This window comes from Petaurus breviceps, unplaced genomic scaffold (assembly GCF_028583685.1).
Source record: "Petaurus breviceps papuanus isolate PSGF00001 unplaced genomic scaffold, PetGlider_PUasm1.0 154, whole genome shotgun sequence".
Taxonomy (NCBI): Eukaryota; Metazoa; Chordata; class Mammalia; order Diprotodontia; family Petauridae; genus Petaurus; species Petaurus breviceps.
Window position 1 is genome coordinate 1,235,925 of NW_027185715.1, and position 10,454 is coordinate 1,246,378.

A 10,454-nucleotide genomic window follows, 5' to 3' on the forward strand; every position below is an offset into this window, starting at 1 on the left:
AGTGGTCACTGGGGAAATGAAGAAGGCTCTGATGTTTTGCTCACTCCAAATTAGGAGAGATGGTGCTGAAATATTGGAGACTTATAAGCTCATCTTCACCTAGACCACAGCCTGAGTAGAGCCATGAATGATGTCAGAAAACTCTAAAAAGAGGGAAAAGTCTCACTCACTTCCCTCTTCAGGTAGCAAAACAACAAAGGAATAGGAATTATGGGATAATAGGAGAGGAATATTTTCAGATTCAAAATCGTAAGTGATTCTGGGAACTTATATACATTTTCTCAATTATGGCATAATTTTAGCATTTAAAAATAATGTTTTTTTCTTTTGATAACATTTTCTCCTAGGATAATGTGAATTTCATACTTGCAATTGTAGAATTTCAGTGTACTAGGAAATGTAATGCATGTATAACCCTGGGCTCCAGGAGTTTCCACATGTTTTGGGGAGACCTTATTATGTTCTAGGTTCAGAGTGCTGTTTTTAGATCACCAACTAGCTCCTACTTGCAAGTATGGTCTTAAGGCAGGGGTGGGGAACCTGCAGCCTTCAGGCCACATGTGGCCTTCTACATCCTTAAGTGCAGCTTTTTGACTGAATCCTTTTATTTTCTTGTTTGACATTTGTATTTTAATTTTATTTTTTAAATAAATGTATTTAAAATACCAAAGAATAAAGTTTCAATGAAATAATTCTCCCAGATTGACCATCACAATTAGAACATTAGTAAGCCATAAGGGCTAAATTGATGGCTGCTTTATTTAGTTCTAACTTCCCCTGGCTGACTGGCACCACTACCTCGTGAGGTTGGTTGGCAAGAGTTTTTGGGGACTGAATATGCCAGTATGCTATCAGCTTTTGACAATGGTGCACTGTATTTCTGTTTGAAGTGGAATTTGTGCATAGTTGCACAGCTCTGAAGTATTTTTGAATTCTGTCTGCTTAACAGTCCATCATGCCAAAGAAGACCAAGGGAACACTGCAGGAAGAAAACAGATTTTTAAATGGGGTTTGGGAATTTGCAATATTATCTTGTTTCTGCTAAAGATAAGATGATTTTCTTGATTTGTGATACTACAATATTTACATTAAAGAAATTCAGTGCCCATCCGCATTATAACACTCATAAGAACCACAAATATTTTACATTAGAGGGAGAGGCACTAAAGTTTACTTTGCAGAAATTAAAAGCTGAAAAGCAAAAGCAAAGACAATTCTTCTGTGCAGCAATAAGACCTGGAAATAATGTCACTGAAGCAACTTATAAAATAGGCTTTATACTCAGGGAAAAAAGGGAAGCCATTCAGTGGTGTAGAAATTGTGAAAGAATGCATTGTCCAAGTTGAAGGATACTTAGACCCTGATAATATTTTAAAGTACAAACAATTGCCTCTTTCAAGGAGAACCATAACTGGTTGGCAGCAAGAATTAGCCTTCAACTTAAGAGAACAACCTTGTGCAATACTTCAAGAGGAAAATATATATATTATTCAATTGCTTTGGATAAATAGACTGATACTACTGACTTGGTGCAGGTTTTATACTTCATTCTGGTCATAAGAGAAGTTTTTCTTTGCTATGAAGAGTTCCTTGCTTTGGGCACCCTTGGGAACAGAACATGGGGAATAGATATCTTCAACTACTTTCAAGATGCACGTTGTGAAGTTGGACTGAATTTGATAAATTTAGTGAGAATACATACAAATGATGCACTTTCCATGACAGGAAAACATGAAGGGTTTATTGCAGAGATAAAAAAGTATTAACAGAACCAGATGCTCTCATTTCTTTTCATTATATCTTTTATCAGCAAAATTTCTGTGCTAAAGGTATTATTTTAAGTGACATTTTGCAACAAGTTGTAAATATTATTATATATCATGTAAAATATTATTAACTATATTTTTGCAAATGCAACATGTCATTGTCAGTTTTTTAACATGTTAAAGTTGAATGATGAGGTATTCACTGTGGATTTGCTCTATCATTCTAAAGTGTGTTGGCTATTGCAGGGACAGGTGTTAGCTAAAATTTTATCTCTGTGAGAACAGATAGTTAAATTTTATGAAGAGCAGAATTAGCAATGTGAATTATTGAAAGAAGATTTCTATAGGATTACTGTATTTCTGTGTGATATCATGCCAAATCAAAACAACTTGAATATTTCTTTGCAAGGTAAAACTAAGTCTATGTATGATATGTGGCAAAAAATCCAAGCATTAAAAAAGGTATCTTTTTGAAAACACTTCTTCAAAAGGAAATTTCACGCAAACATTTTCCCCACCTAGCTAATGTCGTTAATGAGCAAGATGATATATGCAGAGCATTTGAAGAATATGTGGCTGTTATAGACCTATTAATTGGTGAATAAAATGAAAGGTTCTCTGACTTTGAGGATCATGACATCACACTCAAATGAGCATTTCTGCCTCACCTAGTTGGCCTGACTGAAGTGCAGTTTCCTCAGGGAAAACACCCACCTGAGTCAACACACAAGCCCTGGTAGCAGCTATTTTGGTGGCAACCTCAACTTCAGGAACTTTTGCCCCACAGAGAGAGAGGGGGTCAAATGGTCAAACAGTGAAGATTAAACAGCCTTCTACTGGTACGGGATGTGGGCCCCAGGTACACTGACCTGATGTGCTCTCAGGCTGTGACTGTGGTTAAGGAGGAGTTAGGACATGGCAGTGATTGCCATCACAGAGGATGGGGTTCCTGCTGGCTGTGATCGCTCCAGGAAAGCAGAGTCCCAGGTTTTGTCTCCAGGCCAGAGGGGTGAACTGAGGCTTGCAGTCATGAAAGGGACCACAGGAAGTAAGAGCATTTGCAGAGAGAGCATTGCTAAAAGTCCTTGTAAGCACAAGCACGGCAACTCTCCTGAGGATTGCTGCTGTGAATAATTTTAAGGGTGTAATCACATAGGATAATGAGCTCTGTATTTATTCTAATCAGTTTTCAAAAGTGGGTGCTTCCAACTTCCCTCCCTCCCAGCTACCCTCCCTTCTGTCATCCCCCCTCTTATCCCCTTCCCCCCTACTCTCTTGTAGGGTGAGATAACCTATTTAGTGTGTATGTCATTCCCTCTCTAAGTCAAATTAAATGAGAATAAGGTTGACCCATTCCCTTTTGCCTTCCTTTTCTTCCCCTCCATTGTAACAGTTTTCCCTTGCCTCTTCTATATGAGATAATTTACCCTATTCTGTCTCTCCCCATCTCCTCTCATATTTCTCTCTCACTTCTTAATTTCACCTTTTAAGTATGGTCCCTTCCTATTCAATTGGTCCTGTGCCCTCTGTCTATATATACCTGTACACATATATACACACTCATATATGTATCCATAGTTCATATACCTTCCTATATAGACATACATATGTATATATACAAATATATAAAAACATTTCTATTGCCTTCAACTATTCTCATACTGAGTAAAGTTTCATAAGTTACAATTATCGTTTTTTCATGTAGGAATGTTAATAGTTCAACTTTGATAAGTTCCTTATGATTTCTTTTCCCTGTTTACCTTCTCATGCTTCTCTTGCTTCTTGTATCTGAATGTCAAATTTTCTATTCAACTCTGGTTTTTTCATCAAGAATGCTTGAAAGTACTCTATTCCACTGAATGACCATATTTTCCCTGAAACATGATACTCAGTTTTGCTGGGTAGGTGATTCTTGGTTTTAATCCCAATTCCTTTGACCTCCAGAATATCATATTCCAAGCCCTTTGATCCCTCAATGTAGAAGCTGCCAGATCCTGGGTTATCCTGGTTGTGTTTCCACAATATTCAAATTGTTTCTTCCTGGCTGCTTGTAATATTTTCTCCTTGATCTGGGAATTTCAGAACCTGGCTATAATATTCCTAGGAGTTTTATTTTTGGGATCTTTTTCAGGAGGTGATCAGTGGACTCTTTCAACCTCTATTTTGCCCTCTGGTTGTAAAACATCAGGACAATTTTCCTTGAAAATTTCTTGAAGGATGGTTTCTAGGTTCTTTTTTTGATCATGACTTTCAGTTATTCCAGTAATTTTTAAATTATCTCTCCTGGATCTATTTTCCAGGTCAGTGGTTTTTCCAATGATATATTTAATTTTCCAATGAGATTTTTCAATGTGAAATATCTTTAATAGTATCTTGATTTCTCATAAAGTCACTAGCTTCCATTTGCTCCAATCTAATTCTGAAGGAACGATTCTCTTCAGTAAGCTTTTGAGATTCTTTTTCCATCTGGCAAATTTGGCTTTTAAAGGCATTCTTCTCCTCATTGCCTTTTTGAGCCTCTTTTGCCATCTGAGTTAGTCTATTTTTTCAGGTGTTATTTACTTCAGTAAGATTATTGACTCTCATTTTATAATTTTCTTGCATTGTTCTCATTTCTTTTCCCAATTTTTCCTCTACTTCTCTTATTTGGTTTTCAAAATCCTTCTTAAGGTCCTCTATGGCCTGTACCCAGCTCATATTTTTCTTGGATGCTTTTGATGCAGGAGTTCTGACTTTTCTGTCTTCTTCCTGTTCCATGCTTTGATCCTTTTTATCCCCAAAATAGGAGTCTAATGTTGGATTGTTCTGTTTGCTTTGCTTCCTTTGCTTGCTCATGTTGCCACTCAATTACTTGACTTTTGAGCCTTTTGCCACAGTAGAACTCTGCTACCAGAAAGAGGAGCTTTATCCCAATCATTGGGGTTTTCACAGCTGATGGAGCTATTAGTTGGGTGCCCTCTCTGAAGCCTCAACATGTTCTGGCAAACTGGTCATGTACTCCAGTACCTGTACCCTAGACCGATCCAGATCCAAGCAGGTTAGAGCAAAAGTGATTATTCCTAAGACTGGTTGCTTGGTCCCCTTACAATCTGCAGGCCAGGATCTCTGAAGCAGCCAGCTGTGGAGCCTCAGCTGCTTCTCACCCTGGGGGCAAAGGCCAAATCACACTCCTGAACTCCCTGTTCCCTCAAAGTCTATATTGACCTCTCACTTTGTCTTTGGCATCTATGGGTTGATAATTCTGGAAACCACCACAGATGCTGGTGATCTGAAGTGCCTCTAGCTGGCAGCTGGTCAGTCTACCCTGAGGCTAAAACCTCTGGCTCATGAGGGGCTGGGTTTGGCACCCAGAGCCCTGCACTGATGGCCTGCTGGGCTGTCTTCAGAGGGAGGTTAGCTTCTCTGTGTCATTTTGTGGGTTCTGTAGCTCCAAAGTTTTTCTAGAGTCATTTTTTACATGAATTGGAGGAGCTTGAAGCTAGAGCTGGGCAGAAGTCCTGTTTCTACTCAGCCATCTTGACTCTGTCCCTGCTCCTCATTTCTTATAACACAATAATATTCCATTATATTCATACACCACAACTTGTTTAGCCATTCCCCAGTTGATGGGCATCCCCTTAATTTCTAGTTCTTTGTCACTACAAAAAGAGCTGCTAAAAATATTTTTGTAAATACAGGTCTTCCTCCCACTTCTGTGATCTCTTTGGTTTACAACCCTAGAAGTGGTATTGCTGGGTCAAAGGGTATGCAATTATTTTTAACCCTTTGGGCATAGTTCCAGATTGCTCTCCAGAATGGTTGAATCAGTTCACAACTCCACTAACAATGGAGAAATGATTGTTACAGACAAATAAAAGGCACCATTAAAATATTTTTAATCAAACAAAAAAGGAGGATGTGATCAATAGTGTCAAATATTCAGTAAAATGTAAGTTCCTTGAGGGCAAGATTTTATCTTTATATCCTGAGCACCTATAACATGACTGTGCCCATAATAAGCTTTTAATATAATGCTTGTTGTACTAAATTGAATTAAAAGTTGTTCATATATTAGGCACCCAATGAATATTTATTGAATGAATTTCAGGACCTGCCAGATGTGCTAAGTTGGTACAAATCCTGGAACTGGTTTCTGACTTAGCAGAAATCATGAATGTTGGGGGCAACTAGGTGGTGCAGTGGGTAAAGAAAGAGCCGGCCCCGGAGTTCAGTTGAGGACCCAAGTTCAGTTCTGGCCTCAGACACTTAACACCCCCACACAAAAATTAGCCCTGTAACTTTTGGCAAGTTACTTAACCCCAATTGACCTCCAAAAGGCAAAAAAAAAAAAAAAAGAAATCATGAATGTTATTCATTTAAGAACACTTCCCAGTCTCCCCATGCCCCAAGTATCAGAGAGACAGTGAAGAACCAAAAGTCAGTTAATAAGCCAGAGAACAAGCATTGATTTTTAAATGTATTTTTAATTTAAAAAAAAAATTCAGTTTACTTTATTTTCAGATCGGAATTCTCTTTTTTTCATTTCCTTCTTTCCCTTATTACCCAATATGGAGAAAGAAAAAAAAACCTCATTACAAACAGTATAGGCAAGCAAAACAAATTCCCACATTCACTATGGCCAAAAACGTATGTGTGTGTGTGTGTGTGTGGGGGGGTTCATAATCTAGCTGGAGATGGGAATTATTTTGTCATGAATCTTTTGGAATCATGGTTAGGCATTGCCAAAAAACATTGGTCAAGCTCTCTCTGCCTTGCCAAACTAATTTTCTCCCATTGTTCTAATTAGCATCTCTATGTAAATGACTCCAAAATGTGCCTAGAGGGAGATAATATACCAAAATAATAATAATAATGATAATGATAATTGTGCCTAAAAGACATGTATATAAATGGAAGGCAATCCCAATAGGAAACCAAGGCTTGTTGAATTGATGTGAATGAGGGCACATATTCACCAGTTCTAATGGCCTTGGGCAGGGCAAGTGTGGGGCACTTGACATTTCAGGGGGCCATTATGCAGCGAGGGGGAAAAAGGGAGGCAAAAGTCCCTACTCTGGGACTCCATGTAAGTCTAGTCAGACACTGGGCAGGAAAGAAAAGTGGGAAGGGGCAGAGAGAAAAGGAAGACTGCCCTGCCCAGTGACTGCAAACAGAAAAGACTCCATCAGGAGCAGAATGGAATCATGGAGAGAAGAGGAAAAGCCCAGCAGAGACACAAGGTTTTGGATACCTTCCTGGTTTGGGTCTGCTTGATGTGACCTCACACTATGACATTAGTGATCCTTGACCTCTGACCCATTGACCTACCTGATTTCTAGAGACAATTAGAAGAGTTGGCACTGCTCAAGACCAGGGCCAATCCAGCTTCTTACCAGCCTTGGCATTCTTATTCTGATATTTGCTGTCATCCAACGGCTTAGATGACTGCTTGGCTTCAAATGCTGCCTCTAGTGCTCCTGTAGCCTACCTGGTTTCTAGTCAATCAACAAGAAATTATGAAGTGCCTACTGTGTGCCAGACATTGTGCTGAGTGCTGGCAGTACACACACACACATACACATACACATGAACACACACAAACACACACATGAACACACATAAATGTGCGCACACACAAACACACATTCACTCACACATGCATGCACACACACATCCACACACACTCAACACAGAACCACAAGCACACATACTCACACAGACACACATGCACACACACTCACACATAGGCACACACAAATACAGACACATAGGCACACACATGCACATACACACATCCACACACACTCACACACACAAACACACAGAAACACGCAAGCACGTACACTCACACAGAGTCCCTGCTCTCAAGGGGTTCACAGTCTAATGGGAGTATAAGAAACTATTTCCACACAAGAGATACACAAGTAACATTGAAAATAATCACTAGAAGGAAGGCAGGAGCATTAAGACGGATAGGGAAAGGTTTTAAATGAGAAGGTTTTAACTGAAACTCAAAAGGAGCCAAGGAGATCAGGAGGTGGACATAAGGGGGGGAGAGCATTCTGGACATGGGAAGGACAGTCAGGAAGAAGGCACAGCAGGAAAGAGAGTCTCCTGTGCAAGAAACTGTAAGAAGATAGGAAAGGTAGGAGAGGGTCAGTTTATAAAGGGTTTAAAAGTCAAACAGGAGTTTATATTTGATCCTGCAGGTGATTGGGAGCCACTGAAGTTTATAGGATGAAGAAGAGAGACTTTGTTAGATGTACTGACAGTTTGGTCTCCACAAATTCTGTAGGAACAATGGATGTAGCATGGGATGTGCAAGAAGGTATAAATCAGGATGAGGGAAGAAGGGAAGAGACCCCTATTCAATCAGAGAGCTGGAAGAAATCTGTAACTTTCCTCTAGGAAGAACCTGGGCTAAGCTGACTCAGACCAGCTGGGGGTCAAAGGAGGGTCACCAACTTTTCATTAACATGCATGCTTAATTAGCCTCATGCAAAGTACCTGACCCACCCCACATAGAATTAGAGCCTCATTATCTGATAGTGGGATGCATGTAGCTCAAGTTGGTGGGAGGAGGAAACATCTATGTAATGGACAGGTCAGAAAGATTGTAAACCAGAAGAGCTGAGACCAGTCCCAGTTCTGAAGAGAGGAAAAAGGCAGGAAATTTGAATGGAAGCACATAAAAGGCTTGCATTTCTGATTCTCTGTAGTCTTTTGAGAGGCTACCCATTTATTGAGGACAGAATAAATGTAAAACAAAGATAATGAAAACTGTCCTGGCTCTCCAACAAGTATTGTTTATTCCTAGACTGAGTATATTCCTTTTTTTTTTTTTAAAGAAATTGGGGTTAAGTAACTTGCTCAAGGTTACATGGCCAGTTATTTCTGGGTGTGGTGCTGAGTATTTGAGCCCGGATTTGATCCAGGTCATCCTGACACTGGAACCGGTGCTCTTACTCGCTGAGCCACCTGGCCGCCCGACTGAGTATATTTCTAATATGATATACTCAAATCTTTGCTTTGGGAAAATCACTCTGATGACTGAATGGAATTGGAGTCGGGAGAGACTTGAGGCAGGCATATCACCTGAGGTGATTACAATAGTCCAGGGGTGAGGTGATGAGGGCATAAATGGCAGTGTCAAAGGAGAGAAGGGGACATATGTGAGAAAAGGTATGAAGGTAAAACTGACAGGTCTTAGTGATGATTCAGATACGGGTGTAAGAGAGGGTAAGGGGTCAAGGATGACACAGGTTTCAAGCCTGGATAACTGGGAGGATAGTGATGCCATCAACAGTAACAAAAATTCAGAAGAAGGGAGTGTTTAGGGAAAAGTTATTTCGTTCAGTTATAAACATATTGAGTTTAAGGTGTCTATGGCACATCCACTTTGAAGTGTCCAAAAGGGAATTGGAATTGTGAGTCTGGAGCTCAGGAAAGAGGTAGAACTGGATAAGGAGATGTGAGAATTATCAACATAGAGAGGACAATTTAATCCATTTGAACTGATGAGTACATGAAGTGAAGTAGATAAAAGGGAGAATATGAATGCAGGCCTTGAAGAACATCTATCCTTATGGATGTTCTTTTTTTAAAGATTTCTTTTATTTGTCTTTTTTTTTTTTTGGGAGGGGAGAAGGCAGGGCAATTGGCATTAAGTGACTTACCCAAGATCACACAACTAGTGTTAAGTATCTGAGGTGGGATTTGAACTCAGGTCCGCATGACTCCAGGGCCAGTGCTCTATTCACTGTGTCATCCAGCTGCCCCATATGGAGCATAATCTTGATAAAGAATCAGCAAAGAGGACTAAGAAGATGGGAAAAGAACGAGGAGAGAGTAGTGTCCAGAAATCCTAGAGAGATGAGGGTGATTAACAACAGTATCAAAGGCTACAGAAAGGTCGAGAGGGCAAAAATGGTGAAAAGGCCACAAGATTTGGCAATTAAGTGATCAGTAATTTTGGAGACAACAATTTCAGTTGAATCATGAGGTTGAAAGCCAGACAATGGAAAGTTAAGAAGAAAGAGAGAGGAAAGAAAATGGAGGCAACCACTCTAGACGATCTCAATAAAATTAGCCACAAAAGGAAGGAAAGATATGAAACAAAGATAGTGGGGCTGGCTAGCTCAAGTGGATATTTTTGAGCATGGTGAAGGAATGGACGTGCTTATAGGCCATAGGGAAACAGCCAGTAAACACAGAGGGATTGAAGAGAAGTGAGAGAATAGGGATGATACAGGGAACAATCTACGGGAGAAGGAAAGATGGAATTTGAGCATTTGTGCATAGACAGGGTTTGCCTTGGCAAGGAGAGGAACCACTTCTTCATATGAGATTGGGGTGAAGGAAAAGATTGTGGCAGAAAGCATCTAGGTGACATGAAATGAGGAGGAAAAGAGATGAAGGATCTCTGAGTGTCACATTCTAGAGGGAAAGTGTGGCAAGGGGTGCCATAGGAGGATCAAAGAAGGATAAAAGGTTTGGAAAAGCCCCTGAAGTGAGTGGGAGCGGGAGCCATTTAGAGAAGTGTAAAAGGATTGTTTCGCCATAGCAAAGGTCCATTTGAAATTGTTACATAAATTTGTAGTGGACTCGGTCAACATGATGTCATGATTCTCTACACTTTGTTCAGTTATATGTGTGTAGGAAAAAAGGCAGTGAATGATGCAAATAGTGTAAGTCTTCACTGTGGCAAGC